Here is a 13914-nt window from a genome sequence, read left to right on the forward strand (position 1 = left end):
TGGTTAGAGGAAGAGTTTTCTGAATACTCTTCGAGAAGATGTCACTGACTGGTTATAGCATATATTTATATGGTTGACCTCATAATCTGACTCCATGGTCAATTCAACACCTGAATATAAAAATTCACTTGACCGGCGACAATAAATATTAATTTCAATGCAAAATAAAACAAGTTGTGTCATTTTAAAAATCTCCCTTTACAGAGATACATTCTGTATTATTTCAATATTGCCAAATGATTAAGGAACATCAAATCTATGCTATTATATAAAAATCTAATGGTGTCTGTCTGTATGTGTATTGCTAATAGGTGCAAAAACTACTGAACCGACTGGGCTTAAATTAAAAAAAAAAAAAAAAAAATACAGCTACCATACCAAGGACCATTATAGGACTATTCACACTTCGATACTGACCCGTGGGCTTTGCCCCTTTGGCTTTAAAAGTTCTGAGGTGAGCATTTCAAAAGTTAATATTGATTGGTCTCCATGGCTGCAATGAGAATACTCAAAAAGTTTACATTTGCTTTGACATTTAAATGTAAACAAGAAGAACTGCCAAACTGCATATTTCCTAGTCTATTGCAATGCACTGCCTGTGTATTTAATATACGTAGTACCGGGGACCGAGCCTCGGTTGTGGTTAATTGGGTTTAATAGTTAAAACAATATCGTTAACATACACATTTTATAATTTACAAAAACATTTTTAATACAAACCATAGACATTATTTGATTGCTGAAATAAGAAACAACTCTGTACTGCAATGTTGTACTCTGTAGATGTAAGGAATTTTAAATAAAAATAAAATAACATTGTGAATAAAAACATTCCATTGTGAATCTGTTTTTTTTTTTCATTGGGATTTAGCATGCGGTAATAGTTTCATGCCAATTAAAACCTCCAGATGTAATTAATTTACTTGGAATATTGTTATAATGATATGCTCTATTTCTGCTCCTGTAATTTTCCGATCTAAATCCCATAAATCCAGTGCTAAGACTTTTAGGTTTTAGTTTGTTTTTCAGCAAAACTCACAGTTCCCTGCCATAAGCCGTCTGGTTCACCATTAAATTTCTTGCTCAAAAATTATCTATTCCTAAAATTACAACTATATTCTTCCCCTAGCTTTTAATACTTTGAGTTAGAACATCCATGAACAATCAAGTCTTTAGTGTAATCTTTGCTTAATATATACAACTGATGTTTTCCCTTTGTACTGCAATTTGTAATTGCTAGTATACTGTGGATAGCTTGTTATAAACACAAGCTACAAGTGTTTTGTTTACTTTTTACTCGTTCTTTTGTTCAACCAACATATTTACTTGGCAACCCATAATGCCAATGTTGAATTTTTACATATTTTCAAATGAGTGGTGTTGCGAAAAACGAGTTTTCCTGAGGTAAAGGCTGTTGCCAATAATGTTTTTAGGGCTTAAGTCCCTAATTCCAAAATTTAGTCAAAATCCTTTCGCTGGATTTCGAGACGTATATTACAGACAGAAAGAAAGACAGACAGACATTGCTAGTTTCGCCCCTAGGGATGTAAAAACCTGCTCGGCCCTCAAATGATGACGAGAGCTTACATTTCAGCCCTGGACAACAAATCATAGATTTCAGATTCCAATTAACGTTTGTAAAACAGCTAAAACATGATAGTGTGGTGAAAACAATAATCAAATTAGTACGAATGGGTTTGGACTGCCGCGAAGCTAGAGAACGGCAATTATTTTCACATCTTCATTATCTAGAAACAATTAATGTCAAAGTCAAGCAAAAGTTGCTCATTTCCATTGTGAGTCGATGTAACCTAGGGCTGCGATCTTGTGAAGTCAATTACCGCAATGAACATTCAGTGAGGAGCCACTCTTACTATTGTATTGTGTGACTGAAAGAGACATATACTGTGTTGAGTGTGAGAGTGAGAGAAATATACACGGTGTGTAAGAGACAGGTAATGTTACTTGTTATGATTTCAATTATCCTCATTGTATAATAACTGCTACCATTTTATAGAGCTAAATAAAGAAATAATTAAGAATATTGAAGTGATGTACGCTAAATAGTTATGGAGAAAATAAAAAAAGGCATTTCCCCCCTACATTTTAGTCTTCAAACATTGCCGAAATTTAAATCGATTTGAAAGACAAACCACAAAGTATTCTACATTATTGTCCTATGGCTTTTGCTTACCGATGTATCAAAAGGGCTGACCACCGACGTTTCCCATGTTTTACTTAAAGGGGATAAAATCATTACTGCAGAATGCTTGTTTATAAACATACGAGGGGATCCGTGCGCAAATAGCGAAAACTAAAAATTCAATACCCTTTTACTTTGATTAGGATTGCATTAACCCAATTATTAGGTAAATACATCTTCTAGTTTATAATAAAATAAATTTGTTTTACTCCACACCTAAACCTTAAAGAGTCTTTTGCCTACCGCAATTAGGTTACAACTATCAAAACCTGAACTATTTAAAATCCATTTTCATAAACTTGTTTGTCTGTTGTTTTCAATCTGATTGTTGTGGTTGAACATTCAACTGAACGATATGCTGTTAAATTAACACTCACATTCAAACTGTTACAAAGAAAGTTGGTCAGCACCATTGACTCCTTAAAAGTGGACTCCAGAAAACAAATCTTAGGGAGGCGAAGCCCTAAAGGAAATGACCTTTTAGCGAATTTCCCTAAAGTGAAGTAGCTATGACCGTAGCTCGCACCTTGGGACCGATTTACTTTTCCATTTTGATGTCCCCAGAGGTCAAACTATATGTAAATATTTGTCCGTGAACACGATAACTAAAGTAATTTTGGTAGGATTTTGATGAAATTTGCCATGAACGTGTAGGGTGGCATAAACTGGAATTATTAGTCCTTGAACTAGCAAGATCGGGTCAGAAGAACCCTCATCTCATGGGGTTTTAAAAATGTATATTTTTTCATATATTTACCCTTAAACATAAAATGCCCAATTATCATTATAATCATCGTGTAGAGCTAAAAACAAACAATTTTGTATGTTAAAGCTTTGTTGTACAATTTGAAGGTTACGGAGAAAACTTTATGTTAAATATTCGTATATTATTCTTATGGAGAATAAGAAAACTGTTGTAGTTTGCTTGTTTATGAATATATTTTACGGAAACTTGGCAAGTTTATTTATTTGATACTGCACTAGCCTATGACAATTTTATCAAAACACTATTTTCCTCCCCCGTAGCAACAAACCTAAGTACTCATTAAATTTAACGTTATTTAAACGGGGAATACATCTGACATGTTTAAGGAAATTCTTTTGTAAGAATCATACCAGGAAAATGGAAATTCCCTTAACCTGCAGGTTTGTTGCCACTGTGGTATTTAGTTACCAGTCGTTCCTCCGCTACATTATATGCTTTTAAATTCAATTAACCTCAATTGTAAAACGTCACTTAACTTGTAGGGTTGGGTGACGAGGGTATATAGTCCCTAAGTTTTAAGGGACAAGCGTAATATGATCAATGAATGAATCAAACAGTTCAGCCATTTACTCCCTTCGATCGATGAACATGAATTGAGATCGGATGAAATGATTTCACTAATACCCCATTATACGTATACCGTTGCACAAAATTGTTTGCATATAATGGATATTGTCATTAACCTATCATTATGTAGATTTTCAGGTTCGTGCAATTTGCAGTTACTTTCTCTTTGATTATTTAGTAATTTAGGTAACATTATGTCTTGATCAGAAGGTCATGATGGGGTTTTCATTACGCGTTTCAAATGGTAATACTAAGGGAACCTGAGATGGTTTATGAGTGACCAAGTCAAGAATATTTAGACTTGTTATACATTTGATAATTCACTGTATATAATTTTCTGATTTCAGGAAGGCGGCTTGCGCAAAACTTATGGCTTTCAGTCTAGAAAGTCCTCCATTACCATCTTGTCATGACATTATTATTTAGCTATAAGCCATCAGTGGTTATAGCTTGATCTGGATTCAACCCTCCCCAGAAGATACGCGCCCTTGCCTCTAGTCGAATGCCACTTTGACAGACTATGAAAGACCTATTTTCAGCCTGATCTCAAATTAAGACCGTTAAATTAGAAGTTTCAATCAAATGACGGATGTTCGCTGTGGAAGTATATGGCTCAACCTGATGTACACGAGCGCACTTTCTCACATACTTACTGCAGTGGAAGCAGTTAGTAGATGTGTCAACCTTTTGAAATATGTATCACCGTGGAAGTATACGGCTAAACTTAATACCAAATGAATTTCTAGGAAGTAGATGGCTAAGCCCAATACCAGACGAATATCTAGGAGGTAGATGGTTAAGCCTAACGATAGATGAATATCTAGGAAGTAGATGCCTAATGACAGATGTACACATTACGCAGGGGGGGAGTAGAAGGTTCGTGATTCTGAGTGTAGTTGTTTACCACGCGGACCACGCATGGCACGGCGCGGCGACCGGACGTTAGACGTAACTGAGACTTGACTCCGCGCCGCAGCTGATAACAGATCTCCTTTGACAGCTGATCACCGGATAACTGATAGCGCCACTTTGACACACCGCCACCACGCCGCACCGCACATTGGCTGACTGGCTGTGTAGGTAAAACAGTGGATATTTAGACATTAGTTACCCGATTGCACTAGACAGTATACAAAATTAATCTAATGATAATGGTTTTTTGAGAGATAGCAGAAATATATGGATGTAAATGAGCATGTGTACATGAGCATTGCTCAGGAGTGACGTACGAGGAGGTATGTTGAAAAAAGTTAAGTAGCTATGGAAAATGGCTCAAACCGGGGGATGCCAAAGGTTATCGATCTGAGAACATTGGCAATTTCTGTCCGTATGTATGATTAAATTACAGATTACATATTTTCCATTTTGATATTTTGTGCTGAAGACAATGTGTTTTATGAGAACCCTGACAAACTTCAGGAAATGGTTCCATGGATCAAAACTAGAAAAAATATGCCCTTAAGCAAAGTTCCTAAACTAGCTTGTTTTCTATTGGTACGTAAGAATAGGTTTTTTCTAGGGTTTCTGTGTATCTGTGAGTTGGGTGCGTTATTTTCTTTTTTCTGTGTACATGACAATTTGTAACAACAAATTTTTGTCCTTCAAGCTATAATTGTTTAAGAAGAGTCAAAAGTGATGGGATATGTTGTAATTGACTTTGTATTGTCCTACCGAGGGAGACATCTCATCGGTATGGGCCAGATGTAGCCAATAGTTTAAATGAATAATCCTCTCGTGGATTCTGCTATTTTTTATGTTCTATTTTTTTATTATTTTTAGTTCTACGGTGGATGATAAACGATGAGCTAGTTTGCAATAAGGTGCAGTTTTGGTTTACAATTTCCAACATCCTATGGGGTAGAGAGAAAGAAAATAAACAGTATCAGCAATCTAACACATACTTTCTCCAAAAGCTTGTCAACAACCTTTATCTTGAGTAAGCGGTGGGAGTAACTATATTTTATAGGGGAAATCACAAAGGCTGCAATAACTTTTGAACTCTATACAGCAATGGGAGTTGCACTATTTTGTTTAGAACTTACAAGGACTATGACATACCATACTAAATCTTTATCAAAATCGTTTGGGCCATTTTAAAGAAAATTCTGTCTCTCGTTTGTAATGGGGTTTATGGTAAAATCACCATTAAAATCAAAATTTCAAAAAAAATATAAAACCTTTCCTAAAGATACTATAGATTAGTACGCACATACCAAATTTAATCAAAATCGGACCACAGGTGGGTTCTGTAGCTCTGTACACAACCACACATACAGACATATACACACACACAAAATACAGACCGTAGGCACACATCACTTTGAAAACAACTTTTTTGGGTTCAGGCGGACCAAAAAAGGATATTATCCACAATGTTGTCAAAAACAATACTTTTTCCATATATGTCTTTTCTCCGTGCATTATTCGTTGGTGGCTTAATTTAACACATACTTTTTTATCCTGGCTACAACCTCAACATGAGGGTGGCAAGTCTACTTCAACGCCGTGTATCTACCTATGTTAACAAGGTAATAATATTGTAATAACTATTAATCATGATGACCCTGTTACATTGACTGACGGCGGTGTGATGGACATGGCAGTGATTGATTCCGACGACCCTCAGCATCAGGTCAAGACAAGACAGTTGAGTGGGCAGTTGGTGAAACCGAAACAACTACATTAGAATAGCAACATGATTGATGCGTATATAAAAATATGTAATTTTTCAGTGCCATTGATTTAGAAAAGTATTGAGCACAGAACTCGCCATTGCGGCTCTTATCAAATATAATAACAACAAACTGGACCGGTTGCAAAAGATTACAGGCTAGATTTCCACGATGCCGACACCAGGGTGCTTAGTTAAAGGTAAATAAAGAAACCGGGATAGAAAAATTATATTTGCCATTTCATTTTCAGAAATAACACCTAAAATAATTTTTGACCATAGCTTTTATTTTTGCCTTCTCGCAAACAAATTTCTCCGGGTAGTCATTTGCACGAGACTCAACTGCAATTGCAATCCCAAAAGTGTGCAGCCTCGTGGGTAGGAGCGACCCCTCCAAGGCCGATCTGGCGGGCCACCAGCCACTGGTCAAACAGCATACCGAAAAACAAGTCCAGACCCACACTGCTCTTCTTTTATTGTCATTTCGGAAATAAAAGTCTCTTAAGTGCCACGTACGACTGCAAGAGTGCTTTCCAGATGACTTTGTTAATGTGATCGAGTAAACGAGATTGTAAAATAACGTTCTTGCAATACTTTTAGTAGAGTTATAAAGCATGACGCCATAACATGTAATCTCTTTACTGTCCGAGCCGACACTGTAGCCGTGCTGTTATAAAGTGATATAAAGACTGACGGGTGGCGTCAGGATCAGGTTTATATTAATGTGGTAAAAATACCCGGTAGGATCCACGGCCTTCTGAGATCAGAAACCAACAATATTGACAACCATTTATTAGACAATTCAAATTTAACTGTTTAGAAAAGCTGTTTGGTAATTAAGAGCTTAACAAGGTTTTGCCACAGAGAAAATCTACTGCCCCATTTTACAATTTGGTATGAATAAAATATTCTTGCATTTTCTATATAGTCACTTGCGGATGTTTCAAATGAAAAACTCTGCCTTCAAAGAATGGTTCTCATTCGTGCTTTAGGCGTTTGTTGATGAAGCTACACACTTTAAATAAGGCCGTTATTATTAAGGAATATACAGTTACCACATCTTTTATAAGGTAACAAAGTTGGTTTCTTTATAAAAGTACAGGAAGTACCCTGCCGAAGACATCGCATGACAGTAGGAGCGAAGAGTATAAAGACAATCCAAAAAATAAAGAGGAGTGTTGGGTTTTGTGGTCCAGTTTTTGGCTAAAGAATTTCCTAAATGTTGTAAGGATAGTAAGCGATTACTGATTTTTTGTTTTTAATAGGAGGATAGAAACATCAAGAAAATTCGAGGATTAAAATTTATTGTGATAGATTTCATTAACTTGATTACGTTTGCCAACTGAGCAAAAGAGTGAATAAATGAATGAAATAGTCTCTCCGGGGGGGTCATGTATGTACCACTACAGTGGCCAGTGGAGGTTGAGCTGTGTGATTGTATCTGACAGCTTAGCCCCATCTCACAGCTCACATCTCACAGCGTCTCACAGTCGGCTCTATATTAACTAATGAGTACTATCAGTCACCGTTCTCCCCTTGGACCATGGGTCATGTATGTACCGCTACAGTGGCCAGTGGAGGTTGAGCTGTGTGATTGTATCTGACAGCTCAGCCCGCATCTCACAGCTCACATCTCACAGCGTCCAGCGTCTCACAGTCGGCTCTATATTAACTAATGAGTACTATCAGTCACCGTTCTCCCCTTGGACCATGGGTCATGTATGTACCACTACAGTGGCCAGTGGAGGTTGAGCTGTGTGATTGTATCTGACAGCTCAGCCCGCATCTCACAGCTCACATCTCACAGCGTCTCACAGTCGGCTCTATATTAACTAATGAGTACTATCAGTCACCGCTCTCCCCTTGGACCATTATCACGTAGTGCTTAGTGAGATGGCCGTGCACGATTGTACCAGCCTAGTCCGCAATGGCCGATAATAATGGTCTCGGCCTACATAAACTTACTTTTTTATAGCTAATGATGCATCTTTTAGAAATTTTAGATGGCTCGTTAATAGGATATGGAGTTTGAGGATGTGTTGAAGTTGTTGAAAGTTTTTCCGTTGCTGTTTGTCTGAAATGCAATTCCTACTATGTGTACTAACAGACACAACATTTCGTGTACATACGAGGTTTGGCTATCTTTGAAGATAGGGCCTATAATCTTTTGGAAAGTATTTGGAAATCTACACCTGAGACAGGGGTGCCCACAAGGGGGGGCCGTGACGCAGACTGCGTCATTGAAATTCTTGGGGGGGGGTTAAAAAAATTCAAATGGGGGGGGCTTAAGTTAATTGCAACAGTGTTCAATGTGACGACAATCCAAAATGCATTACGAAATCGCCAGATAGAAAGTGGATAATTAATGACAATAGTTATATTAGTGAATTAAATTAGTTATAATAGGATTTTAGGATAGTTTAGTATTCGTGTAGAAAGTTATTATTTAAGATTAGCAAGACGTGAGATCTAAGAGGGAGCGCACGGGATGGCTCAACTGCTGTGATAGATAAAAGATAACGCGTGGTACAGACACGTCCAGCTACACCACGACTTAGCACAGCAGAACGCTTTGTTGACATAAAGCTCGTTAAAATACGATCAAGTAGCAAGTAGCATAGGCTACAATACTTTACACTATTGTGTAGATACTCGATTACCTGAGTTAATAGGGAAAGGGGGGGATGAAAAATACGGTAATCCAATATAGTATAAAAACAGATGACAAACTCATTAAAACGTTGTAAACAGCCATTAAGTCACGATTTACATTTTTATAAACAAAATTTAATATTGCACAATCATTATTATTGTAAATTTCAAATCATTTATCTTGGTTCAGTTGTACAAACTGCAACGTTTTAAATTGTAGCTAACTCAAACTCAACTAATCACTAGCCAAACATTACATTGCTATAAATAACGTAAATATTAAAGGAACCTTTAGAAAGTGTTATAAGGTACTGCTCATGATAGACAGATGGGCTACCGATAGGTGCTGTATCACAGCATAGGAATTGATAGATAAGTAATAAAAAAGTGTAAAATTATATTTAGAGATAATTAAAACACTCTTAAAAAGAATGTAACGAGAAAAATCTTGTTATTCTCTTTCTTTGTTCTTCTGTTCATTAATAGGTTTCTCTTCAATTCATACACAAATTCAACAAGTCGCCATATTTAGGCCTACTCATAGGCCAATCACAGCCTTACTAAAGTTACCATGGTTATCACTCAATCACAGTGTACTAAGCATTAATCGTCATCATTCCCCAGCGGTTGTATCTCAAATCTGTTGTAACATAGCGCATAGCAGACAGAAGTGTATAACGGAGCAGACGATTGTTGGCGCAAGCGTTGTTTCCATTTAATTTTCAAAGGAGCTGTGGTGTTTCTAAAGGGAAGGAGAGGGGATCGAGAAGACACTGGCAATTCGTTATGGATATTCTGGCAATAAAAAATTCCTTAAATTGAGGGGACTTTGGGACTTATAAAACTCTAATTTTATTTATATAGAAAGATAAGTTTTCCAGTCCTGTACAACACTGATTCACGGTCTTTTCCCTGTAATCAAAATTCAAGTACAACTTGATACACACAGAATCTCCGGTTCCCGACCTGGATCTGGATGATGGCTAGTTATTTAATTTAATTTACAGTTACATATTAGTACTCGTGATAATTCAAACCCGTTATGTAAGCCAAAGCCACACGGTATTAATCTCACTTGGTTTTGGATTTGCTTACAAACGTGATCGGAAATGGTTAGGGCCTACACAGTATTCTTAAAGAACATTTATGTAAACATATCAGTGACAGCTAGGAAAAGGAATCTTTATCAAAACAGCTGTTCGTAATTTCATATATGACGTGTTCTCTTAACAGATTATTCGTACGAGCTGTTGGCCCGTCCTACGTACGGGAATCGAGTATTCAAGTAAAACGGAATAGTTCAGAACATCTAGTTTACACCATCGACATACACGCACAGTGACAAATTCTGGCAGTTTTAATGGGGGCCAACTGCCTCAAAACAACCTAATTAACAATTAATTGTTATTTTTTAGTTGTTGAACTTATTAACAAATGTCACGTGACTACTCATTTCTTCCATCCAATTATAGACCTAAAATATAGCGATATGCATTTTGAATTTGATAATTTTACCATAAAATAGCAGTTGCGTCGATTTAAAAACACATGAAGTGAGATTGGACACCGATTCACACACATTGAGTAGAGTTGCTACAATTGCATATACCACTTATATATGTACTTACCGCACCTTTACCTCCGTGACCACAGACTGACACCTTATGAGGATTGGCCACCCATTCTCTTCCATCCCCTGTCTCTTCTAATTTAGATCCCCGTCTGAGGATGTATGTCATAACTTGGCCTTTCCACTTAATTCTTGGTCTTCCAAGTGGTCTTTTATCTTTTGGTACTATGGAATATACTTTTAAAAGTTGATTTATCTCCTATCCACCACGCATAGCCTACCCGTCCAAGCCTTTTACTTCTGGTCTTTTACTTTATTTCCATGGCATAAACTAAATAACTTACTTACACAGTTTGCATTTACAACAAAACTTGATTAAACTGTTTCAGATGTATAGATCAAAATAACACATTTCCTGATAAAGCAGATCCTTCACGGTAGAAAAAAAAATTTAAGTGAAATAGTATGCAGGCCAACACCGAAGAACAATATTTTTGTATACAAACAACTTGTAACATAAACATTTCAATGACAGTTTATAACCAGCTGTTAGTTTAACCAGCACTGGAAATACTTTGAATTGCTAGTGTCGGCTGCTAGACTTTTAAAAAATTGAAACTTAATTTCTAAAAAACTGAAACCCTAAATTAAAATTATGGCTTCGACATTCCCTAGTTCTCAAAATTATCTTTCTTTTAACACAAAAATCATGAAAATCGGTCAAGTGGTTGATTCAGAATCGTGAAATAAAAAAACCCTGTTTCGTTTTAATATTATAGATTTCATAAATTAATGACGTATGTAGTAAACATAGAGAAAATAAACTAGAAAGATCACACAAAATTGTGTTTTTGATCGTCCGTTATTTTATTTCCAAAATAGTGAGGCCATATTTTAATGGCTATAAGGACTCTCTCGCCAATCCTGTGGATACAATTAAACCATTAGAATCATAATCGGTATCTATAGTTTTCTTTAGAGTAGGCCATGAGTAGGCTGCATAAAATGCCTTCTGGGCCGTGACAGACGGACATAAATTGAGATAAGACATGTTTCAACTTCTTCAATGTATAAAACATAAATAACACAAAATATGTATAATTCTGAGCAATGTACAGACAAAACTATAACTTTATTGATATAGATTAACTGGGTTTGAATTTTAAATATCTAAAAAAAATTATAAAACTTCTTTTATAGTTTTAAATAGTGCTGGGCGGGGGAATAATGTTTCTCATTTGTTGTGTATGAGGTTTTTTTACAGATGTATGTTTATGGGGGGGGGGGCTGTTGCTCAATTGGGGGGGGGGTGCGTCATGAGTCTAGGGGGGGATGGGCACCCCTGCCTGAGAGCACAGAATAGAAGTTTCTATTCTGTGCTCTCAGGTGTAGATTACACAGGTTCTATAAGGTTCTCTCAGGTTTTATGATCTACACATTGTCCTGAAAACTTTGTGAGATATTTTTAGTTTATAATTCTGTAATATTCTCCACGAGGGAAATTACAATACAGGGTGTCTCAGACCACCCGGCCGGCTTGTATAGCTCCAATATGAAAGCAAATGGAAACCTAATTGCAACTGGAACCCCCTATTTTGACCCCAAGGAATTCAGCTAAATTATTTTCAACCCCAAAAAAGCACCCCAAAGGGCAGATTTTGGGGGGTGGGGGTGGTTTTTGGGAAATTTTCAAATGTAAAGGAGGGTGGTGTTATACCTATTTTTAAAGGTCCTTTAGTCCTGAGTATTTTAGTGGAAAAAGATTTAAATTACCTTCATCCCTATTTACAGGGTGTTCAAAAATGTACAAAAAATAGACCTTTGAACTACTTTTCACTGTAAAGAGGTGGAATTTCGTGGGGGGTTCAAATTTTGATAACACTTTAATTGCTAAATTAGCTTTCAAAAAACTCTGGTTTCAACCCTTTTGCTATCTTTTTACTTATGTTACGCATTTTCAAACTTTTTGAAGTTTCAAAAGCTGTTATCTCAAAAATTTCAAATAGTAACATGGGTTTCATTACAAACCACATTGTAGCCCTTAAAATTTGCTATAATTTTTGTATTTAATGTTTTTTGGTATCTTCATTGGTTAAAGAGATATAACGAAATTAGTGTATTTTAATGTTTTATTAAATGGTATTCAAAGTGTTTGCTGTTGCAAATGTACACCTCTAGGTCTCAATTAAAACAAATCTTGTCTAAAAAAATAAAATAGTACTCAGATTGTTGATCTTGGAAGATTGATAAAAGAAAGAACACAACTGCAAATATTCTTAGTTATTTTACAATTCCATGGCTCTAATAGTGCTTTGAATGAATAATTTGTTTGAATCAGCATTAATAGCCTACATACCGATGGACTTCTACAAATGCTTAAATTGCCTTCCATTTTGTTCCATGCAAACCCCAACTCTGTTTATGCACGTAGTACTTCTTCTCCACTATTATGGTACTGTATTGCTATTTTACTACCGCAGGTGCATTCACCTCTCGTACAGATCCAGTAAGTTCCTTATAATTTGTTTTATCTGATCAAACGTGACCAGTTTCACGCACACGCTCATTGATTTAATGATGATTTTTTTAAATTTACCAGTAGCATTTATAGACACTATTCATTCAAAGCACTAATAGAACCATGGAATTGTAAAATAACTAAGAATATTTGCAGTTGTGTTTTTTCCTTTATTAATCCTCCAAGCTTAACAATCTGGGTAGTATTTTAATTTTTTAACATAATTAGTTTTAATTGAGACCTAGACGTGTACATTTACAACAGCAAACACTTTGAATACCATTTAATAAAACATTAAAATACACTAATTTCGCTATATCTCTTTAACCAATGAAGATACCAAAAAATATTAAATACAAAAATTATAGCAAATTTCAAGGGCTACAATGTAGTTTGTAATGAAACCCATGTTGCCATTTGAAATTTTTGAGATAACAGCTTTTGAAACTTCAAAAAGTTTGAAAATGCGTAACATAAGTAAACAGATAGCAAAAGGGTTGAAACCAGAGTTTTTTGAAAGCTAATTTAGCAATTAAAGTGTTATCAAAATTTGAACCCCACACGAAATTCCACCTCTTTACAGTGAAAAGTAGTTCAAAGGTCTATTTTTTGTACATTTTTGAACACCCTGTAAATAGGGATGAAGGTAATTTAAATCTTTTTCCACTAAAATACTCAGGACTAAAGGACCTTTAAAAATAGGTATAACACCACCCTCCTTTACATTTGAAAATTTCCCAAAAACCACCCCCACCCCCCAAAATCTGCCCTTTGGGGTGCTTTTTTGGGGTTGAAAATAATTAAGCTGAATTCCTTGGGGTCAAAATAGGGGGTTCCAGTTGCAATTAGGTTTCCATTTGCTTTCATATTGGAGCTATACAAGCCGGCCGGGTGGTCTGAGACAATATTGTTTGTCGACTTCTAGTTTTAAAAAGTGTAAGAATCTTTATCCTCAGAGATAATGTGA

Source organism: Macrosteles quadrilineatus, unplaced genomic scaffold (genome assembly GCF_028750875.1).
Source record: "Macrosteles quadrilineatus isolate MER2022 unplaced genomic scaffold, UCM_ALF_1.0 Scaffold_1__1_contigs__length_201487025, whole genome shotgun sequence".
Taxonomy (NCBI): domain Eukaryota; kingdom Metazoa; phylum Arthropoda; class Insecta; order Hemiptera; family Cicadellidae; genus Macrosteles; species Macrosteles quadrilineatus.